Source organism: Triplophysa dalaica, chromosome 20 (assembly GCF_015846415.1).
Source record: "Triplophysa dalaica isolate WHDGS20190420 chromosome 20, ASM1584641v1, whole genome shotgun sequence".
In the NCBI taxonomy this organism is placed as follows: Eukaryota; Metazoa; Chordata; class Actinopteri; order Cypriniformes; family Nemacheilidae; genus Triplophysa; species Triplophysa dalaica.
Genome location: NC_079561.1, coordinates 9,558,991 through 9,570,509, shown reverse-complemented (window position 1 = coordinate 9,570,509; position 11,519 = coordinate 9,558,991).

The window sequence follows — 11,519 nt, the reverse complement described above, 5'->3', positions numbered from 1 at the left end:
TTACCACAACCTTAACTTCATACAATAACATCTTCCCCTTAAATTATATAACTTCATATTCAAAGCATAAGCGAAGAATAATGCATACATATTTAACTGAAATAATTGTCACTTATTACTAGAAAAACAAATCATACAATCACACTGACCCCTGTCTTTTGGCCATGTGTGGTCGGGTTATCATTATATAGTATAGTACACGACTTTTTTTTGTTAGGACTACATCACTGGTTGAATAATATTTGTATATCCATATTGTCTCAAAGGTATCCGCTTAGCAATAAATTAAAACATCTTACAATTAAATTAATTCACAAATATTGCCCGACTAAAGCCTTTATTTGGATATATATGTCAAACGTTGAAGTGAACTACTGTTTTTGTAACTCTTTTGAGAAAGAAAAAGTAAACCAAAATTAGGCCTAGTTACCTTCATGTCCATTCAAAGGTACAAAAAACACAATATGGCAGAAACAAGACAAATGCAGCTTTTCTTAAAAACTATACAATCACCATTTAACAAGCCTTTCTGTTTTTTATAATGACCTGCGTGCCGTCATGTACTGCCAATGTAGGAATAATCATTTAATATTGTTAATATTGTGTTCCTCACACTTATATGACATTGTTACCGAAGGTAATGGGTAACGCAGCATTTTCCCCTGTAAACATTTTGATTCGGTTTTTAAATCTGTTCGTTTTATTTTGTAATTTGTGTGTTACAAAGCTGAAACAGGAAGTGCTTCTGGACCGGTGCTGTGTTGTTTACGTCTTGCAAAATCGTCTTTAGAAGTTTTGTCTTTGACTGTAACGTTAACGTGGACCTGTTTTTGGACCCCATATGATTCCTCTCTGATAGATGGGGGGACAGAGACCTTTAGGGGACTGAAAGAGTCATTCTGTGAGGAAATTTAGGCTCTTTATCCAACAGGTAGGCCTACTGTAATCTCACTGTCACTTTGATGAAACCGTGTTTATGCTGTAGTCGATATTATAATAGGAACTGTAATTGATTGAAATGATTGTCTTGTAATATACTGCACTACTTTGACCAGCAGATGGTAGTATAACATTATACGATTGTTTTGTATATCGCATCTGTCAATGACAAACAGATAACTAATAGTTTATTTGAAATCAAATTATGTCCCTGTTATTTTATTTGGCAATTTTAAATAATTTCTTAAGCTGAGGTGGAAACTGGCAATGTTATGTGTCTTTACTGCTAGAAGTACATTTTATGTCTTTATCTGTACGACAGGGTTGTGTCTCAACTTATTACTATATTCTAAGTATTATCTGTCATTGAATGTGTCTCTATAGTACATTACTGGTTATCACTTCTGATGATTATTTCACTGGACCTTGAGCTTTTAAAACATACTTAACAGACTCCTGCAGCTTGATGTAGAATACATATATGAATGGCAAGACCAGAGCTAATTCTCACACTTTTTATGATAAATAAAAAAACTGTACAAGATCTTTAAGTCTGAACATAAGAACCTATTGTCACATTACCGCCAAGGAAAAGATAACGGCCCCAGTAGCAGGTCTTTACGAATTGCAGGTCTTGATGGCTTTTTTCTGAGCAATTTTCATTGGTTGAAAATAAGCTGGCCAAAATTTGAGGTTACTCAATATTAAATGACAAAGCTGCAGTGCAATTTACCTGCGGGTATTCAGATAAACATCTTGTGTGTTTAAGTGTTTAGTGTTTTAAGGTTGATTTGAAGTTGCTGTTTGAGGGCACAATACAAAATTCAAGAAAATATTTGTGAGATTGGACTTTTGACTCATAAACTTTAACTTTATAGTTACTGTGATAAAGCCCTTCTCTGTTTGACAACCCTGGTCTTCCCTACATATCTAATATTTTAAAGGTTTTTGGTGGTAGGAAAGACTTCACCTACTCTACATCTTTTTGACTCCTGCATATTATATTATACAATACATTTGTAAAGACGCCATAATTGAAACCTTGTGTCGATGTGGCCTAACAAATTACCTTTCTATTTCCATCACTGGCGCTCAGATATTTAATAATTCTTTTATGTGAATGTTCTGTCTGTTTATTCCAAAAGGGGGATTTAAAAAATCCAGGAAGAATACAAAGTCACACTCACAAGGTATTTGTTTAGTGTGAAAATAATTTCAGATCAAAGGAATGTCTTGTGTGACATGCTGTACTTGTGTTTCGGACAAGCAATATCAATTCCTCTATAAAGTTTGACACACTCTTCTTTTGATTTAGCTCTTTAGAGATCTGCCATGTCTCTGATGGCACGCCACAGGGGAAAAATAAATGGAATAGCAAAACAAAATGATTGAATTCACATCTTTTGTAAAGAGCCAAACACTGTTTGGGATGCCACAAAATCAACTTCCTGATGTTAACTTTTTCTGGCAGGCGTAAATATTTTGAGCTACTCTAAAATGAAGCCATACCGGCCAAACAGTTTGAATAAACTTTATAACCCTTTATATGTCTTTACAATACCCTATTTACTTAAAGAAATGCTGCTTCCAATTCAAGAACATTGAAACCCATTTATTCCCGGAGGAACTGTTCAGAGTTCTCAGATTATCTAGAGGTTTGAGACATCTGAGAAACATCAAATTATGCTTCACGAGTCCTTTCATTTGAACTGGGAATTATTCTTATTTGATTGAAAACCTTATGTAACACCAAACCAATCCTTATTCTCTCTCCACACCTTGCCTTTATATTCCATATCCTGAATTTAGGCCATTTAAGAGACCTAACGCAGACTACGATATGATAGCTTGTTCAATTTCATGCCTGAAGGGACAAATGTGTGTTGATGTGATATGAGCCAAGTAAATTTGCAAACAGTTTCTTTCTCAATGTTTGTACTGAATGAATCCCGTCTGTATTATGATGCCGCTCTTTCACGATGTTCTTGTTCTATTGACGGATGTATAGACTGCCTTCAGTACTATAAAAGGAATTTGCTTTATTGTAATTTTTTAAAACTCTGAGTACCTCTCTCAAAAGAGATGATCAGAAGTATTTTTTTTAGTTGAAGTAACATGCGATTTCATGCATTCTGACTTCGTTACACTGTTAAATGTTCTGGCTTCTCAAGCTTAACATGGTCAACTTGTCAAAATAGGTTTCGGAAATATTTTGACTCCAACGCATTTCCGAATTAAATATCTAAGTAAAATATTTGTGCTTCTGTATTAAACATCTCAAATCTGCAACAAAAGTGTCTGTTTACTTGCCGCTATCACTGCTAATGCTTCTCAAACGGGCTTATTCTTCTTCAGCTCTTGTCTTGGTTACACAAGCAGACACTAACGCCTCGTGGTCATTGCCTGTTCACGCAGACAACGACGTAGAAGCATAAATTAAAATCGACACGTAGGCTATGGCGTGGAGGCTATGGCATAGGTCCGACGCAGAACGAAAGTTCGGCTTTAAGTCATGTCTGTGTTTTTTGGACAATCAGCATGTACGTGCATAATGTAAACAACACAAACTAGTGAATCAACAGTTATGCAAGGATAATGCGATGATGTATGGTGTGCTCATGCTATAGTTCCGGCCCCCCTGCACACCTCCAGTAGATCATCTTTTTTCCAGAAATAATTGTACAGCTTTATCTGTCTTTTATAAACTTAAACAAACTAAATACTCTTTGAATATGCGAAGTATGCAGTACTACTCTATAGGTACTAAAGATTAATATGATATTGGCAGAAACGTGTGTTACCTCATCTTTAACGATTTTAGTCTATATTTAGTTAGCACAGTTAGTGTATTGTGGCACATATGCTTTTCATTTAAAGTATTTTCTAATGATGTTATCGTACCGTAGCTCAAGTTCAGGTCTGTGACATTTTAAGTGAATGTTGATTCCAATGTCTGGAAAGCTACACGGTGCAACATTCACAGTGAGAATCCTCTCCACAGCGTGACTTTAAAACACATGCACTACGAAGAGCAACAGAGCCAGCTCAATCTCACAGGAATTTGTAACTCTTTTATGAGATGGCTCACTCATATACATTTGTATAAAGTGATTTGCACAAAAAACAAGAATATTTCTATATATTTTTAAGCAAAATCTCACATGTAACCTTGCCCCCCGTCAATGGCGCATATTGAGATGAATTCATATGAATTAACCACCTTGTCGAATGGGGGGCATAATGAAAAAAAATATATATACACACAAAAAACAAGTTAAGCAAGCTTTTAAACAAAATGATGGACTGACGTTCAAGATAAAAATGTCAAACATGCAGCAAATACGGTTAGCTGTTCCACCAAATACGAGACATGGTCAGGTTGCTGCTTTCAAAAACTTTCCAAATGATTTTCACTCTCTAGACACCCCTAGGCATTTCACTCAGTGTTTGAAAAATAACAAATGTTCTCAAGACGTTCTCAAGAGAACATTGCACAGGGGGCCTATTGTGGACCGTTGGCACAAAAATGAATGGACATTTGGATGATTTGACATTAGGAGCCAAGGACATTCAATTCATAAAGCGGTGGATAGCTTCCAAGATCCGTTGAATGACGGAAGACAGACTCATTTTATGCGTCCTTAGTGTGTATATGGGCTTCTGAGACAAATGGTGTTTTGAGCGTATTTGTCTTTGCTGTTTGTGTTGTATATGCTGTGGGGTCAGGTCCACATTGTTATAAAACAATTTTGCTATACTGTAAACGAGTCTAGATAATAGAATAGCAGGATGAAGTGGGATTTATAGAGTTACGTCAGTTACATCTATAGGTGTTCCAACTACTTTTTTCAAAAGTTTGTACAAGGTCGGCTCATGAATGCAGAGGGAAGCACAAAGAAACCAGTCTATTTGGCACAAATAAAAATGAGCTAAAAATATAACCTGCATCCTTGAGTGACGGCTGAAAAGCATTCCCGCAGAGTTACCGTCGGCAAAGCAGTAAAAGTGGTCTTACGAAAGGAACATAGCTGTAATGTATACTGTAGTTAGGCAATGACTCTTAAGCAAAACTTCAGTGCTTCAGGTCAGATAGGGAAGGAATGTTGGAGAGCCAGTGACATTGTTCTTCACACTTTCATCAAGCTCCAGAGCCGGCAGGAGATAGTAAGAATATCCTCTTTGATCACCTGCATTGACAGAGGATTTCTCTCCGTCTCTCTGGTTAATTGTGACTGTCTGATATCGTCCATCATTGTCTTGCCAGGTCGGGCTATGAAAAGCTTCAGGAATTAGAAGGAATGAGACTTGTATTAACAATGAAGGAGCAAGAGCTCAAGAGTTACTCAATGTTAACTCTGTCAGACACAAGACTAGAGAGCAAAGGGCGTGTTTTATTGAAAATGCATTTTGTAGTGACAAAGAATCCATAATAACCATATAGAGGCATAATAATGTCATCCCTCTCTTACCTCCATTTCACATTTATTACTATCTCACGTTTTCTTTTGATGTCAATTGTTCAAGCCCTGTTTTTTATCATTTCCAATGTTGTCTCTTGGCTCTTTTTTGAACTGAGCCTTTATAGGCAGAGAATAAGGAATACAAATCTAAAAGTCCTTGTTTTATTATCAGCTGCCAGGGAAGAATGGCGTATCTGGAGGCCTTCTGAAGTGTTATAATTGAAATAAATTTGTGATGTGTTACTCTTATCACACTATGTACTTTTATGAAGCTTTAGTTGATTTTATTTCTTTTGATGGTGTTTTAGTTTTTTGTGGTCTTAACTTTGCTCTTTATATCTTCAAGTGCCAATATGACAGTTGTTGTAGTAAACATAATATGCAATATGTTATATGTGTGTTCTTTTGAACCCACATATCTCACCACTGACATTTAGGAATTTAATTTTATTTAAAGCAACATTTTGGAAAATTCAATGACTGACCCAACAGCACTGTAAATACGATTAAAAAGTAAACCACTGCTACAAGCAGTTTCTAATAAATAAGCTCTCTGGCTTAAGAATGATATTAATGTAAATATGAAGACAAAAATGATTTCCTTTCTGAAGGTTTCACTGTGATGCACAATGCATTTCTGTGGTTATCCTAAGGGAAAATGTCCTTCACAGGTGAAAAAGTGTAAATCCATCCTGTTTGGTAAAGCACCTGACTGCTGAATCCATTGCAGTTGCCATGGTCAATATTTCTTCTCATGTGTAACAGCTGGGTTCTTAATACAGTATATGACATATGTGTTTCCACCTGTGGCTCATGGTCCATGATGTTTTGAGGAACTGACCACTGTGAAGTGGTTGTGTTCCAAACTGCAAAATTGTTCCATAGAATAGATAGAGGGAATTGTGTTATTGTTGGTTCACAAAGATAACAAATAATGATAAAAATACTAAAGAATCAGCCAGGTGGTGACGCACATCAGTCAGTGGGCAGGTGTGTTAAAACTGAGGGGCGCCTGCATGCTAACAAAACATAACCAGATGCTATTTACTATAAAACCAATTTAGGAAAAAACATGCAAAAATTTTCATAAAAAATGGTCTTGGGCGCAATTATAAGGATAAAAACCAGTTTTTGACATTCTTTTGTGGAAGTGTGTAGTGGTTTGGTGTCCATACAATGGAAGTCAATAAGGGCCATTGTTTATTTGGTTACCAAAATTCTTCAAAATATCTTCTTATGCTTTATGAAGTCATACAGGTTAAGAATTACATGAGGCTGAGTAAATGATGACAGAACGCTCATTTTTGTCTGAACAATCCTTTTAACTTTTGTAAACTTAGTTTCATTTATTGTATTAAGTGTGTATTTTCTCTTGCTGAGTGAAACCGTAATTCATTAATAAAGGATCAAACGCTGTATATTCCTGTAGGTGTCGACCAATTTCAGTTTTTGGGTCATAACTTTTTTTTCCCGCACATTTTGCACATATACTTTTGTGAAATAACAGTGATAAAACAACACGGACCTCATGTGCAATTAAATGCCATTGTCAGCATGCGTGATTTCATTTTTAGTAAATTCCTCCCGTGAATGTACTGTAGGCCAGCGGGATTTGTTCAAAGAAGCTTTTATTCTGAAATGTAAAGTGCAACTCATACGGCTCATCGCGAATTACCAAAATCGTCATGCTGCTCATAGGTTGTGTTATGAAGTAAAGGGTCACTGTGACTCGACATTTGATTATTTAGGTGAAAGTGGGGTTGTGAGGAGGAATTGAGTGTTTATTAAACTAATTTCACATTGGAAGTCATGAGACGTGTTTACAGCTCAATGTCAGTGAAGAGGCAGCAGTAGGTAATAATAAATTGAAAGATAATAATATTGCATTAGTCTGGACATGGTTTTATGTACTTATTGATGAGCGAAATGCTTCATTCATTTGATTTATTAGGCAGACATTAGTAATACTTTACCCTGTCTTATATAACAAATCAGACATGAACTTTTTAAATGCTTCAATACTTTCTTGTGTGATAATATTGTTGCTGTTTGGGCAAAACAGACGGTAAAAAAATATACTCAAAGAAAAAAAGTAGCTAGCCCATTTTTTTGAGCCCCATTACATCTTTTTGTCATGGAGGTGAGTTGAAATGTTTTACTAACATTTTGTCAACCTGGCAAACCTTCACCTCTTTTGGCTTCTCATTAAAAGCAATCACCTTATGAGGGGCTGAATATGAGAAACTGCTATTAAAAGAGTACAATCCAGTTTCAGGTCTTCCTATTCTTTACTCTCTCAAAGGATTCTGTTTATCATCTGTTTATCATTCTCGCTCAAACCTTAACCTAGCTCTCTGAAAGCTTTAACAAACAATGCAGTTAGCATGTTTGACAATGTGAGACTGATAGAATGCAGATGTACTGATGACTCATCTCCCCATGAAATACGCTGAGGTCATTACCATGAGTCAAACTCATGAGGCCTTTCATAAAAACGCTATTTTATTCCTCGAAGGCTTGCTGTGCATTTACATTGAGCGATTAAAGTGTCACTGGGACCTGAATTTTAAAGTATTTTAAAATAAAGATGATGCAAGATACTAACTCCAATAATGTCGTATTTCACTGCTGTCTTTCAGAAGCGTCGTACAGTATCTCCATATTTCGTGATTTTTATGTTTTCCCATAAATCATTATTATTAGTCACCCTTAATGTTTCTCACCAGGTTTTGCAAATATCCAAACAATAAAAAGTATTAAAAAGTGCTTGCCAACTTTGACACCAAAGTATTTTATCATTTAAAATTTCTGTGTTTTTTCCATTTTCTGAAAAACAGCGAATTGGGACATCCAGGGCTAAGAAGGACAGCGACAAAAATAGTCGCTGTCCTTCTTAACCCTGGATGTCCAAATTCTCTGTATTATCTAACATTAACAAACAATATGCAATATTCCAACACCATTTATTGATAATAGTTTATATTTATTTCAGAATTTACTTAGAATAGTTTTTTAGCAAAATCAACGTTTTTTTAAGCTACAATAGCATGAGGTAAAATACAATGAACAAACATGACAATTGTTTGGCATTAAATAATATAAGGGATGTAACGGTTCACTTAGATCACGATGTAATTTGATTTCATGTTATCTCACAGTCAGATCTTTCATGATTTTTTTTCAAGATGAGTAAAACAAATATATTCCATTTTCTACCGCTTATCCGAACTACCTCGGGTCACGGGGAGCCTGTGCCTATCTCAGGAGTCATCGGGCATCAAGGCAGGATACACCCTGGATGGAGTGCCAACCCATCGCAGGGCACACACACTCACTCATTCACTCACGCACTCACACCCTACGGACAATTTTTTCCAGAGATGCCAATCAACCTACCATGCATGTCTTTGGACCAGGGGAGGAAACCGGAGTACCCGGAGGAAACCCCCGAGGCACGGGGAGAACATGCAAACTCCACACACACACACACAAGTCGGAAGCGGGAATCGAACCCCCAACCCTGGAGGTGTGAGGCGAACGTGCTAACCACTAAGCCACCGTGCCCCCCCTAAAACAAATATATAATTATGTCAAATAACAAAACTACATTGCAATTTTAAAACTCCAAATAAAAACAAAAGTTAATAATACCAAATTATAGGTACTTTTAGTACAGCATTGCATTCCGAGTCTTCTAAAGCTGTACAATATCGTTGTTTGAGCAGAGTAGGTTTTATTCACCAACGACTGAGCTCCGGAACGCAAGCAGTGAAAGTAATGACGCAACCAGTCACGAGACACCCGAGAGCATATGCCATTTCACAATCGAAGCTGACGTTCCAAGGGAAGTTTTTGAAATTGTACTGTTCTTCGGCCTTGGAACGCTTGGAATAATTGCACTTTTTGAAGATAAAGCATTTGTGGCCTTGCCTGTTATGTGTTCTGTTTTATATTATATATAATATACAAACTGTTGGGTGTAGGCTTAGGGGTGGGGTCAGGTTATGTGCTAAAATGCATCTAAAGTATGCACACTAGTAATAAACGTACACAAAATACCATGTCTGATTAAATAAAAAATCACACCCGTACACGTCATGATATGCAAATTATTTTAGGTAAAATCGTTAGATTACGTTAGAAACTGCTGCTAACGTTACTCCACCTACATACATGCGTGTCATTTTCCCGCCCAGAGGAGGTGAATTGTGACACTGACATGCTTCCGCAAGTGGACGAGCGTGTCTATTACACACTTTGGCGTGATACTGGGTTGAACAAACGGCTCTCTTCACCCCACCCTTTAGAAGCACTACAGCACCTGACACAGGACTTGGATCTCATCACGTTATAGCGTATTTAAAAGAAATTTGTCTGTTTAGGGTTACTGTAGAAACAACATGGCGAATAACGCTTCATTATGTAAGGCCTTATACACCTCTGAAGACATAGTTAGTCATGTATATAGATTGTATATAGAGTCTATAGATTCTCCAAAAAATAACCCATTTTACCTAACGCATTTTGTATTTTCAGTGTTACTGAAATATTAATGATAGATTGTTTTCAGTGTTTGTGATCCAGTATAGACAAGTGTTTTTTATAACCCAGTTTATACGATACTTTTATGTGAAATGCATTCGTTTCGTGTCTGCAACCATTCTTTCCCAAGTATTTTCACAGCCCATACGGTGTAATATAACTAGAACATGTCAACAGCCCTTTTCACTCATAAAGATGCCACAGGACTCAGGTAAAGAAGTGTCTTTTCATGTTTTCAAATTTATGAATATGGTTCCATGTCAACCATAAATCCAACCTAGACCGTTCCTGCCCACTGCCTCTAAATGCTGACAGCCCAGAATAGACTGACGCTCAGAAAGAGCCCTGTGATTTTCCTGTTGATCCACTTTGTTTCCAGTGGCAGTGAAAGGGCCTTTTTTCAAATCTCTAATTTCACCGGGTAATTTGCGGCTATGTATTAATTTAGCTTGATCTGCGGATGCACTTTGATCAGATGTGGTGTTTTTGTGGCTCTTTTCACAGTGGGGTGATTGGACATGGCAAGCATGAAGTACCACTCTCTGCTTTCTTCTGTAATGCCCTCCCTCCCCAGCTCTCTGCACTGAAGCTTTTGAAGGGTCCATTGAGATCCCGGTGCTGCAGTACCATTATAAACATGCGTCTTCAGCAATGCGTGTATATGCGTGTACTTTCGTGGTCTAGGGTATTATGGAAGCGAATGGTGGAAGGAAATAACAAACTGAGGTCGGGAGGCTTTGGGTCTCGATTGCGTTGTGATATGAACGCTGCTGCGGTCGGTTATTGGTATTTGTCTCCGAGGTGTATGAAGCAACAGGAGGTCGGCTGTATTTTCTTTCAGTGAATCCGACCCTCTGTTGACCCTGGGCCGAGATGAGCATTTAAACATTCTGTATATATGTGACTGTAATAAGATCTGCGGTGAACCAGGTCAAAATATCCATTGTGTTAGAGCCATATCTAACATCAAGAAAGGTTTCAGATTTTTCAATATTATTACATCTTTACAGTTTGTGATACTTGTATTGCATGTCTGACTTTCCATAGGTCAATGTTGATTACCTACGTGAAACATATGCTTAAGCTTAAGCATAAGAAGGAAGGGGCTTGGTGTTAGACAGTCTTTTGACCGTTCTTTGAAACCATATATACTTTGAAACTTTAATAAGTGTTAATAGTTCTTAAGTTTGATTTTGATTTTGTTTCCATCCTGACAAGTGAAAAGTAAACTGTTACACTACAAGTTCACGGTTTTACATGACAATTTGTTTCAAATAATGAAAAGGAAAAATGAGATCACACATATGCTGGTAAAGCAACAAAATCTCTCTATGTTCCCTCAAAGAGATATCCCAATATTTTGTGGTGATCCTCATACCTTCAGATCGTCCATGCGTGCCTTTGTCAATGCCATAGACAGTAAAACTGAGATTGCGAAGGACAAGCAGTTCTATATGCATATACCAGCGGAGAACACAAGACCTGGTAAAGAGTTGTGGACATATGACTGCAGAAAGAGGATATATAGAGGCAAGGAGATAACTATGCTCAACTTTATTTATATAGCGCTTTTTACAA